General features: G+C 40.9%; 1 protein-coding gene and 1 pseudogene across 1 annotated transcript in view; one reads left to right on the forward strand and one right to left on the reverse strand.

Annotated features, from left to right (window-relative positions):
* Positions 1-17,767, reverse strand: part of jupb (junction plakoglobin b) — a 95,372-nt gene extending 77,605 nt beyond the window's left edge. Inside the window, exon 1 of the mRNA XM_087837229.1 lies at positions 17,569-17,767. The gene's annotated coding sequence lies outside the window, so the exon portion shown is untranslated. The remainder of the gene's footprint in view (positions 1-17,568) is intronic.
* LOC148094730 (uncharacterized) overlaps positions 1-22,904 on the forward strand; it is a 48,483-nt pseudogene extending 25,579 nt beyond the window's left edge.
* Positions 22,905-23,675: the final 771 nt, after the last annotated feature.

Consider the following 23,675-nt stretch of genomic DNA (forward strand, 5'->3'; position numbering starts at 1 on the left):
GTCGGGCGGCCCCGTGCCCGGATCCAGTTCTGTCTGGAGAGCCTGGTTAATGGCGTGACAGTGACAGCTCCAACCTTGCAGCTGGCCGTAAGTATGGGGGAAGATTCTGATTGTTCTGTTTCAGAGTCAAACTGCCAAGAAAGGGCATCCGGTTTTACATTTCTGGAGCCTGGGCAATAAGAAATAGAAAAGTTAAAAAGGGGGGAAAACAGTGACCATCAAGCTTGGCATGCATTCAGTCTCTTAGCACTGCGTAAGTACTGTACATTAAGTTCTTGTGGTACGTCCACACTAGGAACGGTTTCTCAGCGCCCTTCAAATGATCGCCATTCCTCCAATGCAAACTTAAGGGCAAGCAGTTCCCGGTCCCTACATCATAATTCATTTCATATGTGAAAAAAAGGTGCCGGACCGGTATGCTTACAAGAGGGACAGTACTGCCCCAACCCCACAACAGAAGCATCCATCTCGACAATAAAAGTCTGGGTCAGGCAGAATGAGGATGGGCGCTGTTGCAAATAGATGTTTCAGTCTAGTGAACGTGCTATCTGCTTCATTGGACCAGATGAATGGAAGTTTAGTGGAAGTGAGGTGTGTAAGTGGAGCTGCTACCTGACTGTAGTTTCTTATGAATCGGCGGTGGAAATTGGCGAATCCCAAAAACCTCTCGAGTAGTTTCTGAGTGGAGGGTACAGGCCAGTCTGTGACCGCTTTCACCGTAGCCGTTAGTTTGTTCTCCATGAGGCGTTGAAGGACAGCTCGGACATGTGAACAATGCTCTTCCAGAGTCTTAGAAATAATGACAATGTCATCTAGATAGACAAATACAAACCGGTCGAGGAAATCCTGCAGAACGTTGTTTATTAGGGCTTGTAACACTGCTGGTGTGTTTGTCAAACCAAAAGGCATGAGAAGATACTCAAAATGGCCAAGGGGGGTGTTGAAAGCTGTCTTCCACTCGTCTCCCTGACGGATTCGCACTAAGTGACAAGCGTTGCGGAGATCTAACTTAGTGAATATTGTAGCGCCCTGTAGTGATTCAAAAGCGGAGCTAATGAGTGGCAAGGGATACTTGTTCTTGGTAGTAATGTAATTTAAGCCTCTGAAATCAATGAACCGCCGGCAAGAGCCATCCTTCTTGTCTACAAAGAAAAAAACAGCTCACACAGGAGATGACGACGGACGTATGATACCAGCTGCTAGTGACTCCTTAATGTACTTTTCCATCACGGCACACTCTGACTTAGATATGTTATATAACCGGCTTGTTGGCAAGGGCGCATCAGGGAGCAAATCGGGCCGGAACCAGGGACAGCGGGAAAACTAGCTTGGATTCAAATGCAGGACGCAGAGCAGCACAGAGAATATTTAAGTGACAACGTTTATTTTTCTAGTGATATGGATCAGTGAATCAATGTCTTGTTGACTCTTTACATACAACGTGATGTCCATGTAGAGGAGGTGCCTGACATTTGCTCTTTTCCATAGCTGGTATCCAGTGTTGTTAATGATCAGGTTGAGGGGGTTCAGGCCTATGCTGACCAGCAGTGGGGACGGAGCATCCTCATGGAAAATCCCGCACTTGACGGCGACTTATGCAATTGGCTTGAAATTGGCCTTTAGTGTTGTCTTCCCCTTTCCCACTGAATTGAAGGCCTTTAGGGTCCTGTTGGTCCATTGAGTCACACAATGTCTTTCTTTAGTCAATTAGGCAGTGCATGGGTTGGTGTGGTCTTATAGCCTCAAGCTATATATATATATATATATATATATATATATATATATATATATATATATATATATATATATATATATATATATATATATATATCTTGAGGCTATGAGATAAATACCAGTAACTGGTGATTTGCCCCTCTGGTGATTGTCCTATTCCTTTCTGGCCCCACCTGTTCACCTCAGCCTCAATGATCACTGTTGCAGAACAGGTGAAGCAATATTGAAATGTATTATCTTTATTTTGCAGAGCATTTTTTCTTCTTTTCTTTGCTAAATGAACTTTGTTTGTTTGTTTGTGATCATGTAAGTAATACACAAACTGTTGCAGGTATGATGTTTGATTTTTTTCAATGAGGAGCACACTTATTAACCAACTGAAAAAAACATTCATCAACATTATAGCCATGTGATGGATGTGGTCACTGCTGAGCTTAAGCACTGGCAGGCTTTGTCATGATTACTTCTTTACACATGACTTCACATCCTAACATTCCCACTGCACACACACATGCACCACACTATCCTGCCTGCTGGCTACCTCTCTCCTTTCTACTGCTCTCTCCTTTCTTCCTGTCCCTTTTCATTTTTAGCTCTCCTCTCCTCTTCAGTCTAATTTATTTCCCTCTTCTTTATTGTGCTCCTTTTCTGTCACCAAGACTTCTTTTACAAACCCTGATAAGCTGCGCGCGCACACACACACACACACTGTTCCTCTTGAATATACACATTGTTTACTGTGTGCTTGTGTGTGCACATGCTATCCTGTCAGACTGGCCTAGTCTTTATTTGATGTATCTGTGCCCACCCACTGGCCATGCACAGTCCCCCTTTCTATTTGTGTCTCTCTCTCCACATCTCTGTGTGTGCGCGTGTGTGTATCACGCTTGACTGTAAAAATGAAAAGGCTAAGCTTCAAGAAAGAAATGATAAGAGCCAGGCTGAAAAAAGACAAGGAGTAGAGAAAGAAGACAGGGAGGGAGGGAATGGGGAGAGAAATGCATACTAGAATGGAAAAGATAATGCAGTTTGTTTCTGTGTAAGGTAATGTCTGCTACTAACAGGTTATTATCATGCAGACACACACACACACACACACACACTGAGGCTCACAGAGCATGCAACATGAAGAGTGGATTCTAAATGCAAATATGCAAAATTTTAATCACACTTTCCTTCTTCCCTCTTTCTTATCTGCTTACACCAAACAGCAAGGACCACCGGCATCTTCCGAGGTTTGCCATAGCAACAAGCAGCAGCAGGACTCCGTTAGTTCGACATCATTTTCTTGATGGGAAACTGACATAAAACAGCAGAATCCCAGGTTCATCCTCTGTCAACCCTCTGCTCACATGCCTTTAAACATGACACAGTCAGCTTGTCAGCATGGATTGTTCTTTACCGCCCTGCATATCAGGTCAGATTATTAGATAGATGCATGTGAATGGATTAATGCTGCCTGGTCTTATGATGCTGGAGAGTTTTCCAAATGAGGCGGCAGAGTATTGAAGGCAGGTAAAGAGTGACAGAAGTAATTTAGCATAGGTACATGTTCTACTCTCCTGGCAGTTAGAACAAGCAGTGCTCCAACTGTTTGCTATTTACCTACCTTGCTTTGCTTTTCTGTGTGGTATTTTGATGCCAAGTGCAAAGCAGAGCACAGAGTGAGCAGTGCACAGGTGGAAGGAATTAAACAAACAGCTGGGAGGTTCATTCAAATGTAGAAATTCCCAGACTTTCCACCCATAACAGACTGACTAGTCTGAGACATTTCTGGTTCTGGACAGTTTAATCTCATTGGACATTATCAACAGCAGTGAAAAACCTACCTACTGTGTTTATCTTTAATAAATTATGCACAGCTGACACCGGGTAGGGACACACCCTAGTCTGATTGGCTATTAGAGATTTCACATTGTATTCCTGTGAAATTGTCAACAACTAACCTGAAGCTAGAGCCAGTCACCCTGCATAATTCATACTGTGTATTCAAACATAAGCTCTGCTGCTGGTGAGAGAAAGAGAGCAAAATAAAAAGAGAGTCAGTTTATTTCTCATTTCCAGCATGGAGAAAAGCAGCAGTTAAGCCTCATTTTCTTGCAAGGATGAATGATTTAGCCTACGATAACTTTCAGACAAATTTCAGCGAAACAGATAAAACAGTATTCAGTCGTAACATTTTCCTGGATTACAGTTCTACTAAGACTTTCAGGCAGAGTAGGTCAGAAGGTCCGAAGGTTGGTTGTTCAATCCCTGGCTGCTCCCTGGCAAGACTCTGAACCCCAAACCTAGTCACACTCCCGTGGGTGCAGTGGAGTGTGAAAGCTAGAAAGGAAGAACTTTACTAAAACATAGAACAGGGGTCCCCAATCTCAGTCCACGAGGGCCGGTGTCCCTGCAGATTTTAGATCTCACCCTGAATCACATGATTAGTTCATTACCAGGCCTCTGGAGAACTTCAGGACACATTAGCTGTATCCCAATTCAGGGTCTGCAGCCTTAAAGGCCGCATTTTAAGGCCGATTACGTCACCGCGACGCGACGAAGGCTGTCCCAATCCAAAGGCTGCTCGAAATGCGGCCCCTCAATTTCCCTGAATTTTAAGGATGTGGCGGTGTAGACTTCGTGGCCCAACATGTCCCAGAATGCATAGCGCGGCGGTGGGTGTGGATAATTTTGCCGAAAAAAACGGCGGATAAGGCGCGCCCGAAGAGTAAACTTTAAGTAAGTACTGAATATTATGTCACTTATTTATTTAATAACGAAGATCATTAAAACATTACTGTTGGCCACATGTCGGCAAAGTTATGTGACATTAGTGACGTTTGTACTAACTTGGTTTTAAAGCCTTTACTTTAAAATATACGCCGTTCAATAGCTGAGCTTAATCAGAGAATGATCAAAGCTCATGTAGAAACAAACAAATGAACAAAAGAGTTTCTCCTTCATTTCTGTCAAACAAAGCCGTATGAAACGTTTCCAGCTGTTAGTATCATGGTTGCTAGGCAACCTGGGCAGCGCGACGGAGGCTAGACCGTCCCATTTCACAAGCCTCGCACTTCCGGCCTTAGCGGTCTTTGAGTACGCGGCCCTTGTGGACCGTTAAGGCTGCAGACCCTGAATTGGGATACAGCCATTGACAAGGTAATTTATCCATTTAAATCAGCTGTGATGGATCAAGGACACATCTAAAACCTGCAGGGACACCGGCCCTCGTGGACTGGGATTCGGGACCCCTGACATAGAATAACATTGTCCCATGAATAGGTGAATTTTCTGTGATTCTCTGTCTTTGGAGCTAAAAAAGGGCACGCAAACACATAAGACATCAGTGGACAGACGAGGATGTCCTCTTTTGAGCACATCATGACTTAGTAGGGTAGCTGAGATAAGTCAAAAGACAGAGACCAAAGATCACTTACAGAAGACATAAATGAATAGGCTCATGGATATTAAGCGTATGATATATGACATATTCCACCACAAAACTAGAACAAGGCTAATTTTCTTGTTCTGCACGTAAAGCATGTAAAGAGCTGGACCCTGCCTAGTTGTTTCTAGATGTACAGGTCTTTGTTTTGGTGTTAGGCCAAAAACCAGTAATTGTCAAGGAAAACATAATTTACTTTAATTGTGATTACAGAAATGTTTTATGGATTACGATTTGGTATCCATACGTATTTCACACAGATGGGTTTTGCGAGGCCCACAGCTGTTTACTCAGTAAAAATGTGAAACATTTTGAGTTAATCTTACAATGACCTTTAATTCCTTAATCCTGCTGAACATTGCAAATATATTTATATACACTGTGTACATGGTAAAAAGTTTTAAATATATGGTACCGAATATATTAGTTTTACAGTACACTAAAGCACAAAATTTAATATTTTAATAAAGAAAGATCTATATACACTGGTAAACTTACTAGAACAATAATAATACAATAATATAAATTTGTTTCAGCCAACCGTTGTCTTCCACTTATTCAATTCAGGGGACTTGAGCCAGCGGGGTGAGAGGTGGGGTACACCCTGGATAGGTTGCCAGCCTGTCGTAGGGCTAAATCATGCAAGCTCCACACCAGATGGTAGAGTTCAACTCAGGACCATCTTCCTGTGAGGCAACAATGGGAACCACCATACCGTTGTACCACACGTAAATTTGTCAGATGTCATATTTTAAACAACATTAATATGATAAAATGGAAAATATATTAAAATTACAGAAATATATTTAAATAATGATAAATCACGAGGTGTTAATACCCAACAGGCTGCTTTGTAGTGATGTGTCAGTCGCAAATGAAACGGCTCTTAGAGCCGAATCTTTGAAGTGAACGACGCAACCTTATCGCAAGCCGTAGGGTTTTTTTTTTCCTCTCTCACCCTCTCTCTCGCACTTTTTTCCCGCTTCACTCAGCACGTGAGCCTTGTGCTTTGCGCTGGGCAGAGGGGGGAGGGGCGGTAGTTACACTCAGTAGCACAGGAACAGAGCGGGAGGGAGAGAGAGAGAGCCAGGGACAACAACGTCACATTAGAAAGGTATAGTAATCATCCACAACTATTTTCAGTTGCAGATGATAAAGGATTCAGAAAGTTTATTCATGCAGGTCCATATGACAGAGAATGTGCATCTTCTTTTTGTTTTCATATTTTAATTTATATTTAATTGTGTTGTTGTTTACAGTGTTTTGTGTTGTTTCACTTTAAATTTGTTTAAAAGGAAAAAGCTAAAAATTTAAATATTTAAAAGTTGAACTGTAAATTGTTGGTTTTTGTATTATATAATATATAATTTATTTATTACATTTTATGTGGAGTGAATAAATAAAAGTATATTTATGGTGGCCCCTAAAGACAAAACACATACAAATTCCAAAACACAACAGAAGTGCTCCAGGACACTAGGGGGCAGTGTTGAGCTTTTGTTACCTCGTGGCTACACAAGCCAGCAAGTACCAACGACCAGATATGGTGTGTGGTAGTAACAGGTAAATGAACTTTTTTTTTTAATCATTTGAATATATATTAGTGTTGGTGTATGAATACACAAACAATACACATATGCTTTCAATTTTGTAATTTAAGTGATCTAGGTAGCTCTGTTTTGGAAGTTCAGTTAACGCTAGCAATGTGTTTGTACGTGCTTTGAAGTTTGTACATGCGTTGTCTCTAGGGGCCACCGTATATATTTATATGTAAACAAGAGCCGGTTCTCTAAAAAAAGCCGGAATTCCCATCACTACTGCTTGAGGGGTCAAATTTACCAAAACCGATACTGCGTATGTGTGCATGCATTAATATTTTTGCAAATCTTTGATGTTGCCTTCTCAACTGACCCCAATACTCAACTGAGCCCCGAGGTGCAGTCTCACAGTCACACTGTTCACAGATGGAAGTAAATAATTGTAATTTGGCATCTTACTAAAAAAAAATACATTTAAAACTTTATGAATAACAACAATAATTATATTTTAACATTAAAAATATCATGTTGACTAAAGAGGTTGCACACTGGTGGTGGTACTGGTGGATTAACCACTAAAGAAAAAGAAATGATTTTGTTGTTAATTTAGGTCAGCAACATACACCTTACACTGGGTGGTGGTCTAATGCATTTGAGTTATCTCAGTCATTTCATGTTAAATCAGCCAATTTCAGGTCAACCATCTGCACACATGAATGTTATTGCAGTGCAATTTTTAAATTAATTATATTGCTCAAGATATTCAGACTGTGTTCTATATTACAATACAAATTAAGATTTTGTTAAATGTGTAATTTGTTCAATTCTTGAGAATTCATCTTCAGGTAAGCTTCATCTTGCCTTCAAATGTTTGTTGAAATGTTTCTATTCTTCTTTTGTCTTGTAAAAGTAGCTTATATAATAGTTTTCAGAATACAGACAGGGAGGCTAAAGGCATGATGGAGCCAGAAAATGCCCAGTTGGATATCAGTGTTCAAGCTCTGGTGGTCTCAATGGTATGGCTAGCACTGCAGAGGCATATGGTCTGCTGTCTGGCCCTAAGCTTTCCACCAGAGCTCAAATACATGTTTGAAGTCCTGCAAAAAATATTTTGGAATCTTGATGAACACAAATCATCATCCAAGGCACATACTCTCAAAAACAAGCTTCTGCTATAAGTTGAACAAGACTGACGGGTACCAGCACAGGTTCAAACTGAGGTAACTAATTCAGATGGCTTGGAAAAATATGTTTAGTCTTGTAAAGAGTTTTGTACAAAAGTGTTGAACCACCCATTTCTTTGTTTTTACAAGGGAAATAGAAAATAGGTGCAATGTTTTATTAAAGTGTAAAGTGTGTAAGCATACATGGAAATGCAGTATTTCCCATGTATGTAGGCAAAATCAGAGTTTGTACATTCCTAATAATATTGAAAGCCAGTACTTGTTATGGCACTGGTATTCTTCAACACAGCCTGAACTTTCTGAGGTGGCGTTCTGTAATTTCTTTAAGTATCTTCAGGAATTATTCTCCAGGCTTCCTGAAGGACATTCTGTGCTCTTCTCTGGATATTTCTGCCTTTTATTTGTTCTCTGTCAAGATGATCCCACACTGCTTAATACTGAGTTCCAGGCTCTGGAGAGGCCAATCTATTAGGAGCTGGTGTGTACGTGTGGCGTTCTTGGGTTTTTTCTTTTTTGGCACAGGTAGGCGGGCCGGTGCTTTGCGGGAGCATTGCACCAAATCTCAACAACAGTCGCCTCAAGGCGCTTTATAATGTACAGTAGATCCTACAATAATACATACAGAGAAAAACCCAACAATCATATGACCCCTATGATCAAGTACTTTGGCGACAGTGGGAAGGAAAAACTCCTTTTTAACAGGAAGAAACCTCCAGCAGAACCAGGCTCAGGGAGGGGCGGGGCCATCTGCTGCCACCGGTCTAAACCATGACAGAGCCTACACGGTCTTTAAGTGCATTTTCACACCAATAGTTTTACTCTGGTCTGAAACTGTTAATAATTTTATAAACTTGTAGCTGTTCTCCATGATTTGGATTCTTTTTCATGCAGAAATGATTAGTCTGCTTATTGGCTAGATGTGTCTGTGACAGGAAAAAGTAAATACGGTAAAAAGGTGCTGTGTTCTATGGGAGAACGTGGAAAATGTACACTCATGGTAACTTTACATGGCTAGTTGATAACCTGTACTGACCTTTGCACATCTATGGTACCTTACCACATCCCTGAATGGAAAGCGTACATGGCTATGGGAGGGGTTTAGCTTAAACTTGCAACATAAAACTGATAGCTGGGTTGGACTGAGATTGAATCATATTCACACCATGAATGAACCTCATTAGAGGTCCTTGGTGCTTTTTTTTGTTTATTTGTTTGTTTTTGGGTTGGCACCCAAGTGTGATTATTGTGGTGACATCCGCTCACATTAACTGCACCAAGGGGGGGGAAACAAACCAGACCAGATTTTTAAACAGATTAAACTTTGCAGGATATTATCCTATTTCTTAAGCTTAGCATTAGCATGCTATCTGTGCAGTTTCTTGCAAGGAGCAAAGTTATGTTAGCAGCGTAATGCAGTTGCACTTTAGCATCATCATCATCATCATCATCGTTTATTTGTATAGCACTTTAAAAACACACCAGGCAGACCAAAGTGCTGAACAACACAGATAAAATAAAAACTAGCAAAATTAAAATGACAATAAAATTATTACAAATTTGATCAAATTGACAAGAAAGGTATCAGTTTCCTACAGAGTTAAACAAAATTACACTCTTGTCCTTTTGTGCAATCAAGATAAAAATAGTTTCCATATCCACACTGTACACTGCCTTAGTATAAACAGGTTAATTCTTCAAACAAAAAACAAAAACTCGATATTAGACAGAATTATCTACACCGACTCTGATGCCTGGACCCAGACAAATACAAAAGAGCAAAGAAATATGAAACATAGGTGTGTTGACTGCACAGGTGTAATATATGAGAACATTCAAGAATTATGCTTTGAATTCAACAGAAAATGTCACCATATAATGCAATGAGAGCTATATGGCCTGGCCTGCATTTGTATAGCGCTTCACTCAGTCCCTAAGGACCCCAAAGCGCTTCACACTACATTCAGTCATTCAAACACACATTCACACACTGGTGATGGCAGCTACATTGTAGCCACAGCTGCCCTGGGGCGCACTGACAGAGGCGATATGATGCAATGAGAGCTAGTGCCATGCCGTTCGTTATATCGGTATAATTTTTATGTGACACCACCAGTGTTGGGACTAACACGTTATTAAGTAACACGTTACAGTAACTACATTATTATTGTGGTAACGAGCACGGTAACTAGTTATTATGCCAAAATCAGGAACGCGTTAATCGTTACTGGGGTTTAGATAGGCTCGTTATTCGTTACTTCGTGTGGAGGCATCGCGGAGCTTCCACAGATTCAGTAACATTAGCAAGTGGTGGAGGCAGCAGGTGGATGAGAGAAAGGGGAGGCAGGAGGAGCAGAGACCCGAGGCGGCCGCCGGTCCGAGTGTGAACTGAACTTCAGGTAAGAAGTTATGACCTGCAGTCTATCTGGGTCAGATATAAACCAAGTTTAGGTGGAGTTTATTTTCATTGTGCTGACTTTTTCGTGCTGCGTACTACCTAGCATGACGGGGTTTCTGTACAGCTGGGTGGGTGCTATGATGTTACTGATGTTGAACTTTATTTTGTTCATAAGGTTAATTAATAGTCCCCTAAAAAACGGAATCGTCTCGTATTCAGAGAAAATATTACGCGTTTCGTATTGAGGTGAAATGGAGCACAGTTTGTCCCGGACTTCAGTTAGAATGGAAAAGACACAAAGCTGGAGTTATTCTGTCTTTACGCTGCAGCTGCCTCTTCTTCTCTCATTCTCTCCCCCTCTCTCTCCTGTTTCTACTTCAATCATGAAACTGATCAATGATCAGCTGATCGTCTCTCTCGTTTGTTTATCGCCCACTTTGCGCCAGAAACAGGAAACCAGCGGATGTCGCTAAACAACGGCAGCACGGTTAAGCTTGATCAGCTGTTGTTAGAATTTATTTAATATTACTTTCTAGTATCAGCTGATGTTTGCTGGAGCCACAGCTGTAAAGCTGCTGGTCATGATGTCGTTTGGATATGTGGTGAGAGGGAAACATGAAGATGAAACCAGGAGATGTCCTTACTGAATTATCAGAGCTGAACAGGTGATGGAGAAACAGGTTTACCTTTTAGGTGACAGGAATGAGTTGAAGTTATGAACTGTTTCTGAGAGACAAATAACACCAGGATCCTTTTTATGTAGCTGACAGCTGGTAACTGTGCAGGGGCGGGTCTAGCAAAGTGTTGCCAGGGGGGCAGGTAGGGCATTAACAGGGAGAGGGGGGCACAAAGAAATACTTTTCTTTCTTATTCTCATTTAAAATGTCTCGCTTTTATTAAATAATTATCTGAATCTTACAACAAAAACCGCACATGACGCTGTGACGTAGGCTAGAATCATGGCGGCGAACAACGACGGTCCTGGCGTGGGATTTCTCTCGTGGAAATATGCACATTATTTTTTCCTTTCTATTGGTAGGTGGCACAGTGCACTTGTGGTAAGTAAGCAAGCTAGAAGACTGGCAATGCTGGGTATCCAGTTACGGAAGCAACACATTAACAGAATTCTGAGTAAAACCAAAAGTTACTTTCCCTAGAACCTTCACAGACATATTCCCTTGTAACTAGTTACTCTGAAAGTAACGAGTAACTTGAAGTAATGGAGTTACTTTTGATAGAAGTAACTAGTAATGTAACTAAGTTACTAATTTAAAGTAACTTACCCAACTTACACCACGTAATCAAAAATTATATCAGCAATATAGCAACACTATGAATCTTCCTTAGTGCATATAACAGCAAGACAAGCCCAAATGAGTCCACGCTAAAGGTGGAAACCAACAAAACCACTTGAGGCATAAACACACAGGTTACAAAGGCAAGAAACAGATACAAGCCGCTGTGGATGTGAAATTCAAATGTAAATGATGTAAATACCAAATAGTGGACACAGTACACAGAAATGACTGATTTGGATAAACGTGGTGTACCGTGCAGGCTCCCACAGAGTCACAAGTTTATTTCAGTTATTGATAAAAGTAAACCACTAAGCTAAGTTATGCTAAACTTAATAGGAATATGTTCTTAATCAGGTACCTGCTGTCACTATGAAAATACCTGCCTCCATCATTAAACAGGAACTGTGGATAATGAAATGAAAAATTAAAGAGCCCAATGTGAAAACTAAATAAATAAATAAAATCTACTGAAGATTAAGCAGTTCATTCACTTTGTATGCAAGGCAACTTTACACACGTGCAATACATGGAAAAAAATAATTTTATTAATGGAATTTGAACAGTCTGCTGGATGACTTAAAAGGTACAGTGTGTAAAATCCCACCATTATATTACAGTATAGTAATGAGCGAATCATGAACAAATCGTTCAGTACTCAAGAATCACTTTACTGACTCGTGAATCATGATTCACAAGCCTAACTGACTCATTCACTGAGTCATCCCTGTTGCTGTTAGCAAACTAATTTCATTAGTAGAAATATATCTAGCTTATAATTAAAATTGTGGGGGGGGAAAACAACAGCTAGTTTTTTAACAGAAACATTTCTGGTCTGAACTGGAAGAAAAAACCCTGAGTAGAAGCTCACATCAAGACAACAGCTCCTCAGTTCACAGTAGCATCGCTCTGCTAACATGCTAACAGCACGTTTGAGTTACTCACCCCCTCCCTTCCTGAGCTGAATCATAGTGTAAACGAATCACTCAGGACTTCTTCTTGGTTGGCAACCAATGTTAAGGAGCATTACCGCCCCCTGGCTCACAGCTCAGTGGACATTTAGATATGAAAATATATATTTGACACATTTGAGGAAAATACTAATAAAATTAAATAAAAATAAATAAAAATAAATAATATAAATGTTGCCTTTAGAAATCTTTTTTTTCTCTTTTTGCTCTATAAAATAGTTGTTTTCTTTTTCAATCACTCATCTTAGCAGTAGGATTTACATGAAAAGAGAAACAAATTAAGTTTGAGTGAAAGTGTACATTTTTTGCACTCTCTGGTCGACTGACTCAGTGACTCAAATGACTCAAAAAACCTGATTCACTTTGGTGAGTGACTCATTCAAACTCGATTCAGTAAAAAGAATCAAATTTACCATCACTATTACAATAAAGTACAGCTTGCAGTCAAGTGAATTCTGTTTTCTTATCCCTCCCAATTTAATGCTAGCTTTTTAAATCCCTGTCAGTATTCTCGTTGGAACATTCTGGGTCAACTGACTACTTTTCAACAAACTTACAACAACCTGATAACAGCAGTTCTAAATAATAATTTGTTTATTACGCACACTGAAGGACATATCCAAAAATGACTCCAGGATTCCCCACAGCGTTACTGGAGGAGAGGTAATCCCATCCGGAGTATTTATGAGTGCAATAACCTCAGTTTTATCTGAATCGGGAGGTTAGGGTTCGGGTTAGGACTGGAGGTCATCCAGCTGTGTGTGTCATGTCGGGTATTACCTGCATACTAATGCAAATGTATGCTATGGTTTCTAACAACATGTATAATCTATAAGGAAACATGTGAAGTGTAAATAGAACTGTTCTAAGGACAGAAGCCACCAGTTTATTTATAGTGCTTTTCTATTCTAATTTCTATGCTTTATATAACATGTCTCCTTCATCCACCCACATAGCCATTCATACAAGACCCTTTATAAGGTCTAAGTGCTTTTTCTCTACCATTCACGCTGTGATGTAATCAACTCATTGTGCAGCATCTTATCCAAAATGACTTTGGTATGCAGACAGGAGCAGCCAGGGATTGAACCAACAGCTTTTCAATTAGTAGAGGCTTTTTAAGTAAAAGTGTTTTAATTCCTCCCACCTTTCAGGCCTGTGGTACATGGGATATTATTAAAGACAGGTTGCATATATTTAAGACTGAAACATTAATTAATGGAAGGACTTCTTTGAGCAGTAGGAATGGTGTTTAAATCCAAAATACTTGGTTTGGGTTAAACTTTACCCTTTCACTTCCCTTTCTAGTTATTAAAAGTAATCACAAATGTAATTAAACATAATAAATAATAATAAATAGAATAAAGGAAAATTCAGCTCAACAGAGCTTTGTCACCAAAGAAAGTTTAGTTCTTCTAATCTAGTCAAATCATCTTCTGCCTTCTTTTGCTTCTATTTTGCTTGCTTTAAATTTTTATTTATATAACACCAAATAAGATCAACAGCTGCCTCAAGGATACTAGAAGTTTGTCTCAAGCTAATCTCTGCGTGTTTCTGTCATTCGTGAAACAGGCTTCACCCAACTGACTTAGAACTGCATTCAACCCTCCATCTTCATCTTCACCACCGCCAGCATCTTGAATCTGGGGATCCAATCACTTCATAACAGACTTTAAGAAAACAGACCATAAAGTCTGTTTTCAGCAGCACATAAACCTGCCTCCTATTAACCTCAGAAAGCCTTTCAAGAAGACAAGAGTAAAGGTACATTTTTCTATCCCTTGGTTTAGATTGCATATATAACTTTTTTATTTGACTTTGTCTGTACTTAAGATTATTTGCATATTTTTGCATTTAAGAAAATACTTTCTTTAAAAAAAATCAGATCTCAACATGGGACGTACGCACAATCACAGGATCTCGTCAGGGTGTTTTTGGAGAGATGCCCTCAGTTAAACTTTAAATCATTCCCGTTTTAAAAATGGAAACCAATGAGCAGCTCATTCTGAAAGATGCATGTTTTTTTTCTTTTGAATATTTATGCTCATTACTAAGGCCAAAGTATTTCTCATCTGATGAAACAGATTGCTCAGTTACTAAAATAATCGGTAGCTGCAGCCCTAACAAAACAGTCACCCTGACTAAATGAGTCTCACTCCTTTGAAATGGATTTAAACTCCTATGGTAAACATTTCTGACAATTTCCTTTCCTACTGTAGAATATTGGCTCCAGTGTGGAGTCTATCCAAACTGTTTTTCCTTGTACCGATTGGGACTTGTTTCGTCTCTCTGCTCCATGATACAGACCACGACCGTGGCCCAGTTGTAGCATGGTGTGGACAGTCCTTTCTTGACATTAATGTGTTTAAAACAAAGGGAATGATGTTGATTTTCATAAACATTGATTTAGATCCCTGCCCCCTGTTTGTATTCATGGTCAAGAAATTGAGGTGGTCGAGAAATACAAATATCTGAGCACCACAGCTGATGAAAAGTTGAAATTTAAATTGAATACAGACACCATATGTGCAAAGACTCACCAGCGTATGTATTTGTATCAGAAACTAAGTGATTTTAATGTGAATAACATTTTATGAAAATGGTTTGTTCTTGTTTTATTGAGTCTGTCTTAACTTTAATCTGCTGGTTTGGGTCTCTTAGCTTGAAAAATAAGAAGAAGCTGGAGCACATTGTTAAATTGTGTAGTAGAGTGGCAGGTATAAAGCTAAATGATCTTGAGATATTCCATATATGAATGCTTCTGCTCAATGTCTTCGAACGGTTGATTGTGCTTCTCTGAGGTTCATCACTTTTAAAATTTCACCCTCCCCACTGTGAGTTATACTCTCAGGTAGGATGGCCTGCTTTGGCCAGTCGGAGGAAATCTCATTTACAGTTTTATATAAGGCAATACTGGGATTGCTGCCTTCCTATATATGTTCACTGCTTGTAATGAAACATGTTGGTCATTATTATCTTCGTCCGCAAGGTTACTTGTTGCTTTCTGTTCCATTTGCCTGAACTGAACCAGGATGAGACTGAACATTTCCAGATAAAAGAAGAAAAAGAACAATTTTTCCACAGATTTTTGTAATAGTACAGGAATATAAACCAGTCATATGGAATAATCAATCAATTAAATCAGATCTCCACTGATGATCAAGTTTGAAGAGCTTTTCTAGACTGTTTTTGCATCTCACGTGGACAGAGAGCTGTCAATAAAATCAATAAAAGCAAAAGCTACATGATAGACATGTGACAGGAAGAAAGCAATGGTGAAATCCACACTAGTGCAGATAGAAAGCTCATTCAGGCCAGCTTTTTGGTCCTTTCCAGTCCAGTGATGATGATGATGATGAAGATGATGATGCAGTGTGACATCACACATTAACCAGGAAATCAGTTTAGATGAAGAATGCTGTGAAAAAATTTACCAAAATCAAACCAGCCTGGGTCCAGTAGAGGATGGTCACATTTTGGGGCTTAATATATTCAGCCGGATTTCTAGAGTTGAGGGCTGTACCATCCAAAGTAGGAGAAATGCTGTCTCTCCTAACAACACCGGGTTTTACAGAGAATGTTTCCCCCCATGGTTTGCTGGGCATCGTTCACACAGCCATGCACATAGTGCAGCTAAACAAATCACTGCTGGACCAATTGGGGAGAGGAACACAGAAAACGACAGAAATCCTGTTACTGTTGGGCAAATATATGGACCTGCCTCTAATCTGTAGAAAATTCTGTTAGGTTGAAAAAGTAAGAGGCAAATGATTAGGCCAAATACAGATGCATACATAAATGTTCATATATTTGTCACAGAGGGAATTAAAAAAATATATGTACAGAAGTGCCTCATTTTCTGCATGAGTGGGACAAAATAACTGAGAATATCTTAACATCTTTCTTATGCTGCCAATCTATAAGATGAACTGGATCGATGTGCCACTGGAACTGGACTGAGATAGCAACTCGGACTGTTTCTGAATTATGTAATGCAATAAAGAAAGACATGAATAACTTTCAATATCGTAAATATGGGTCTGTTAGGTGAGGCATGTGTGTTGCATATGTCACACACAGCTATACACCCATGACATTAGTGTTGAGCATGAAGAGCAGGGTAACTCCATCAAGCACCTACACTGAGCGCACAGACACTTGGCTGCTACACCTGCTTTTCAAATAATATGGAGTCAATAAAAAAAGAGGGCAGTGTAAATATGCAGGAAAGAGATTCAAACATCACGGGTGGCAAAGGCATCTGTCCTCAAACACTGTGCTAGCTGCTGGACATGCATTTCACAGCCTCACCTGCAACATCTGTTGAGACTCTTCTACAGACTTCAGAAGCACACCAGCCATGTGTGTCTCCACAAATAGAAGCATAAATGCAAGACAGGGAAATGGTAGCAGAGTGTGGGATTTGCACTGTAAAAATGTACCTGAAAGACCTCAAATATCAGCATAGCTCATTGTACTGAACAAAGCGGACAGACAAGGCAGAAGGAAAGTATGTCTGTATGTATGTGGGGGAAAGAGTGGGGGAAAGAGAGAGTGGGGGAAATGTCATCTAGAGAGACTGCACCGAGACACTAAGCCACATAGAAAGCCACACCAGGTCGACTTGATCCAACAAATTGCATTGTTTTCAAACAGTTATGCGCACATATAGCAAAACTATAAATGCTAATTGTAGTCTAGGAGACGGCACACCTCCCAAAATCCATAAACTATTCAATTTAAAAATGTAGGCAAATATGAAAGCCGCACTAAATCAGTTAATGTGAGATTGCATGATGTCAATGAACAGTCGTCAGCACAGAAACATGGGAGATTTACAACCCCCCAAATCCCAGACAAAATCTGTTTATTCTGACCGCCATAATGCATGTCGATTAACAATTAGGTCAGCATTCAGCCCCTTTTATTTAACATCACATGCCATATCCCCTGTGCGTAAAACGATAGCCCTTTGATCTGTTTAGGGTGCGTAATAAGACGGCTTCGCCGGATCTGGTTACCTCTTATCTGACCAGCGGTGTGGAGCGAATCCCTGTCGCAGCACCGACAATTTCAAATCCTCTTCGTCGCTCTTTAAATCCACAGACAGGTGTAGATTCGCTCCTGTGTTACCTCTGCCTCGCTTTGTCTCCCGATGAAGGCGATGTGCAGCACGCAGCCAGCTATGCACAGTGAGGGGAGCGAACCGGCAGAGGCTCGGCTGCTACGGCGTCATAGAAGAGGAGCGAGTCAGGGAAGAGGTCTCACTCCGCCAGCGAAGAATGGCGTCGTTTTCACACCTTCCAGTCACATAAAAACAGCAGTGCTGTGCGATGCGACTCACCTCCACATACTATCTAAACATACGTTTTAATTTCCCTTTTGTCAGAATGATTAAAACACATCGCGCGACTTCACAAACATCTTTGCTTGCTACAAGGTTTGGTGAGGATTCATTGGTGCGCTGTTGCTAGCTTTAAATCAAGGTCACAATTTAGATTTTAAAGCAATTAAAAGCTGGCTCATGGCACAAGCAACCATTCATTTACTCGAGTCTTTCTGGTCCTGTTTATGTCCCTACATTTAATTTCACCTCCTCTGTCTCTTCATCTTTTCTTTTTATCTGAAAATCTGAAATAACATAAATGTAACAAAGTAACGAACGATACTAAATCAGGCTGTATCTCCACACAGTTTTTATAATTTTATACTGCTGTGAGTCTGGAGTTTTGGTCATACTGAACCTACAAAACTCTTGTCGTTTTTGAGATATCAGAACTAGGGATGCACCGATACCCGATACGGGGCCGATACTGTAAAATGTGTGTGTACTCATACTCGTAAAAGTTAACCGATACCATGAACCGATACTAACTTATTTCATTAATCAGAGGGTGGCTTGTCATTTCTGTTGTAGTTTTTTAGATTGGCCACTAGGGGGACATCCCGCGCTAAACAGGCACAGGGTTAGGCGAGTGAGACTGGCGGCTCCAGATAAAAAAGAGAAACTGGAGGCTGCTGTAGCTAGGCTAAACAAAATGTCAGCAGTGTGGAACAGCCAACTTTAACTCAGGTTTTGGAAAAGCGATGAAAAATGTCAAGAGAAAATCCACGGGCAGTGTGTGTGTGTGTGTGTGGTAGAAGTATCGGTTTTTGTACTCAGTATCGGCAAGTACTCAGATCCAAGTATCGGTATCGTATCGGTTTGAAAAAAATGGTATCGTTGCATCCCTAATCAGAACCATTAGTAGGAATAAAAAAAAAGGAAAAATCTCAAGTGTAATGAAAATTGATAAGAACTAGGTCACCTCTAATTAATGAAAGTGTTTCTCTAGGTTTTACAGTATGCATATATTCTTTATGGTGGCACAGTGTGTGAGTCAGGGGTCATAGTGAGGATGAAGTCGCTTAAATGCAGACAATGACATTTTCTGTTGGAAGTTGAAAAAGAGAACAGAAGGAGTCAGAGCTGAAATCTCCGTCTGTTTAATTTTCTCCTTGAAAGCAGAGGTGGCTTTTAGTGAGATATTTTAATCAATTTATAGCAGTGTGCTGCTCTCTCTCTGCTGATATGAATTAACTTGGAACTTTTATTATCAGTATGCAGTTGCTTACACAGCAAAATTGGGTAGCAAGACCAGAAAGGTACAAAAGTACAGACAACAATATAAGTACAGTATATACAGGGTGTATGAGTTACAGAAACATTAATGGAGCTCACCTAGCAGTCGCTGTCTTTCTCATTTTCTCTCATATATACGAAAGTTATTATTCGAATAAGATATTTCTATATTATTCATTTATCCTATTTGATTACACCTGTGATTCCAGTCTGTGTGAACAGTCTAAATTTGTTTCACAACCCACAGTCAAAAATAATAATGAGAGAGAAAGTATTGTTTTGTGTTACACATGTGTGTCTAATGAATTGAAGCATCTGTTACGTTCCCCTGAAAGGGTCCAGACAATTAGGGAAAGTAACAAAAAGTGTCCAGGTCTGAAAAAGGAGACAGAGGCAAAATGGTTAAATTAAAGAGTTTTATTACAGTTTCTACTAATAACTCACCTTAAAGAGACGGACAAGCTGCTATCCCATTCAAAAAACAAAACCCAAGCATTGGTCAATAAACTGAAAAGTGGAAAAGAGATTAGTGACCGAACACACTCCACCGAGCAGGAGCAAATAATCACAAGATACAGCTGTCTCCACGTTAGGTGAGTGCTGAGTATTTGCATGGGGGTGTGAATGGATGTTTGTATCTGTGTGTCTGTTTGTCTATGTCTATATGTCAGGTTGGGTATCAGACGCCACCTCTCTGGGGACATCTCAGGCCCTCTAAGGCAGACCTTCCCAAAGTGTGGGGCCCGCCACCTGGGGGGGCGCAGAGCCATTGCAGGGGGGACGCGGAATGAAAACGGGGGGAAAAAACAAAACGCTTGGACACTGCTAGCACGGGGCGCCCACAGAAACGCAAAGCAGGAGATGAAGCATAGTTGAATATGTTTCCAAACCAACTTCATTCTAAGCCAAAGACTAGAAAATATGGTGAAGCAAATCTTCCCTTTGGTTTCACCTGCACAGGTGCCGAGGTAGGTCTCCTTGCAGGATTGGTTTTCCCTGCGTTGGGAGCAGCGCTGGGCTGTTCAAATCACGGACAAACAGTATCTTACAGCTGTTTATGTTTTTAAACCCATTTTGCACAGAGAGGCATTTTTTGAAAAATGTATTGATAGCAATGTTTAATATTATTACACATGAAAAAAAAAACTAACGTAAAATAATCACACGCCTCTGCCTTTCTAAATGGAGGGACAGCAACTGCGTGTGTATATGTAAGTGTGTAAAACCTGCAGACAGTCAGATTAACAGTATTTTGTCTCTATCTGCCATTCTGCAATTCATCTCATGTAAACAATATTATTAGTATTCCTTGTGTAGGTGTGGACGTAGCGTAAAAGAGTTAGTAGTTTATTTTATTACTACCTGTAATTTATTGCAGATTACTTGTATTTGCTTAATTGTTTACTAAATGTTTGAGGTGTGAAATAAACCGCAATGGAGCAAAATATGGGTGTGTGTGGTTGGAGGACGTGTTTGTGCGTGCGCGCATGCACGCGCGAGAAGGAGGGGGCGCGAACATTTTTCTTGTAAAACAAGGGGGGCCCAGCAAAAAAAGTTTGGGAACCACTGCTCTAAGGTATGGAGGCCTATCTCCCCCCACTACTTCCCCTGCCAGTGGCAGACGCCCTCAGACATCGGTGCGTATGTGGGTCTTTGTGTCTGGGGCTGGGTGCTCAGTATGTACCAGCTCACTGCTGGTGGCTGCTTGTCAGGACCTGGCACTTGTGGCTCGGTCGAGCCTCTTCGGGGGTGGGGTGCCCTCGGCCTCTCGGCCTGGGGCTCGGTCACTCTGGCACAGCTGGCTGCCAGCGGAGATCACGGGCACGTCACTGCAACCCCCCCCCTGGCTTCTGCTCCGCGGCTGCTGAGTGACCCCTCATCTGGGACTCTCCTCAGCTCTTTCTGAGACAGTGGCTCAGCTGCCCCTCTGTTGGTCTTCCTTGGTCTCTTGTGTTCTGGGGCCTCTGGATGTCTGGAGCCTGGATCTCCTCCATACCTGCTTCATGCCCTGGAGGACGGAGCTGTGCCCCCCCCTAACAGATCATGTGTGTGTGAGAGAGAGTCTGGTATGTTTATGTGGTAAATTGCAGCACTAAAGGCAAAGCAGACATAATACAAACAGAAAGAGAAGAGATATGAAAAGTGACAAGAGAAATAAAGCAGTGCAGCCACTAAATTACCAAACCAGCATGACCAAATAACAAGAAAAAAGAAAATGCAAGAAACATGCTACGCGGATTAGAGTACACATGTCTATTAGTGGGAACGAAGAGTGAAAAAAATAGAATCAGAATAAAGGCATTTGTGCAGATAGAGGTCACCTGACTCACTGCAGCCATGGCGTGATGCTGTGGTTGCAATGAAGCTTCCTGTTGACCTACAGCTTATCAACCACAATGACAGCTCGGAAATTTCTTTCAATGAACTTTTGTCAGAACGGAAACATGACCTTGCATCGCACCAGGATATCCTTGGGAGCTGAAGCCTGTTCCTCTCGGTTCATGGCCGCAGCTTGTCAACAACTATTTTTGTTTAAAGTGTTCAAATTTGGGTCTCCATGCAGCTGGATGTTTGCCTCCCAGATGGTGAGTGTTAGGTGGGTTTGGGTGATTTCTCTCACTATTGTGATCTTCTTCTGCCTTCTCTGACATACCTGAGAACACCAAGCTGTCCCTCATGCTGTTGGCCTGGAGCTCGATGACAGTACCTCTATCTAAATTCTGTACATTAATAAATCATGTTCATTTCTTTCTAATGATCTCCCTTTATTGAATATTTTGTATTAATTAGTTTAGTCAGTTACTGTTCTTACTGTGTTGGAGCAACTGTGACCACATCATTTCCTCAAGGATGATATAGTATTCTGATTCTGATTCTGAAAAAAGAAAACTACACGTCGGCTGTTAACAAATGAAAGTTCTCAAACACAGTTCAAATCAAACGTTGTTAGTTTGGACTGTTGTCAGACGGTGCATGTAGGTGCAAATGACATGATCACCATCACTGGTGATTTAAACCATACCCGTCTTGACTGCTGTGCCAACTTTCCAGCAGTGGACTGCAAAACCGTCCATATACTTTTGAACTTTCAGTTTGGAAACATGCAGGATGTGTACAGAGACACTGACCTTAATGACTTCACATCCTGTGTCATAACGTTGCTGAAGAGACTGGTTCTTAGTCCGCTTGGCTTGCAGGTGAAACAGCTCTCGACCATGTTTAGTTTGTTTGCCAGCTTCTTAGAGGCGTTGATACTGTTATCTATACGTCGCGGTGTGCTCACTTTCACCTGGTATTGGTGGCACTGTGATAATCATGTTTTTTAATTTTTTCACTGCCTTTAATACCATCCACCCACTTCTGCTAAGTAAGAAGCTGCTCAGAATGGGTGTCACCACCTCTAATGTCTCTCGGATTTCTGACTATCTGTCAAAGAAGCCTCAGTTTGGGTGGTGGGGGCACCCGGTTTGATGTGGTGGGTAATAACACTGGGGCATCACAGGGACCGGTCTAAACTCCATTTCTGTTTAAATGGTAAATGGTGCTTTTATAATAGCGATTTTCTACTCTGAGTGCTTTAAACGTTTACCTTGTATGCCTCAGATTTCCAGTCCAGTGAAACGTGCCACTCGCAGAAGATCTCTGATGATGCTGTCCGAGAACAGGGAGCTGGTGAGAAACTTTGTGATCCAAAAGAAATCACCTCCTTCTGAACGTGAGTGTGGCAGGGCATGATCCGTGGGGGAGGTTTTGCTGTTTTCTGCTGGCTAGCATGTCAGATGCAGTGACACACTGAGAGCAATGGGTATGTCAGTTTAATAAAAAATGAGCCTGTTCCCATGGTGGAAGAATTGAAATAGTAGAATGAAAAAAGGCATTGGCAGACTGGAATGATAATGGACAGTTTGGAAATGTAGTTTTGGCTGAGCCTCTCCGGATCTCAGCCAACTGATCTGTAGGCGAGGGGCTACTTAAAGTAAAGTCATAAGAGCTTTCAGAACTAGAGGATGAACGCTAGACTTGTCCTGATTTCTGTTGTGATGTGTTGTGCTTGTACTGCTGGTTCAGGGTGAGGAGGACCAGTGCAAAGTGTAATTACATTTAAATGTTGGTGATAGAGTCTGAGCCAAGGACATAGGGTCAAACACTCCAGCTGAAAATCAGACTGGTCTTTGATGTGAGGGGCCCAAACACTTACATCACCACTAACTGATAGACTGAAGACTGCTTACAAACCAGTCGTCAGAACATTAACTCGACTCAAAAAACAGGAAAGGTCATGTAAAAGAAATAGCCATTTATTAGCTGTGTAGTGATATTAAGGCAATCTGAGCTCAAAGAAAAGGAAGAAAACATATATAGTGTCATACTACATATACTATAGTGTCAACAGTAGCGGTGCAACGGATCAAAAATCTCACGGTTCGGATCGGATCACGGTTTTAAGTCACGGATCAGATCAATTTTCAGATCAGCAAAAATAGAAAAAAAAGACAAAAATTCGAC

This window comes from Neolamprologus brichardi, unplaced genomic scaffold (assembly GCF_056152115.1).
Source record: "Neolamprologus brichardi isolate AB-2024 unplaced genomic scaffold, ASM5615211v1 NODE_ptg000031l+_length_7269946_cov_1, whole genome shotgun sequence".
In the NCBI taxonomy this organism is placed as follows: Eukaryota; Metazoa; Chordata; class Actinopteri; order Cichliformes; family Cichlidae; genus Neolamprologus; species Neolamprologus brichardi.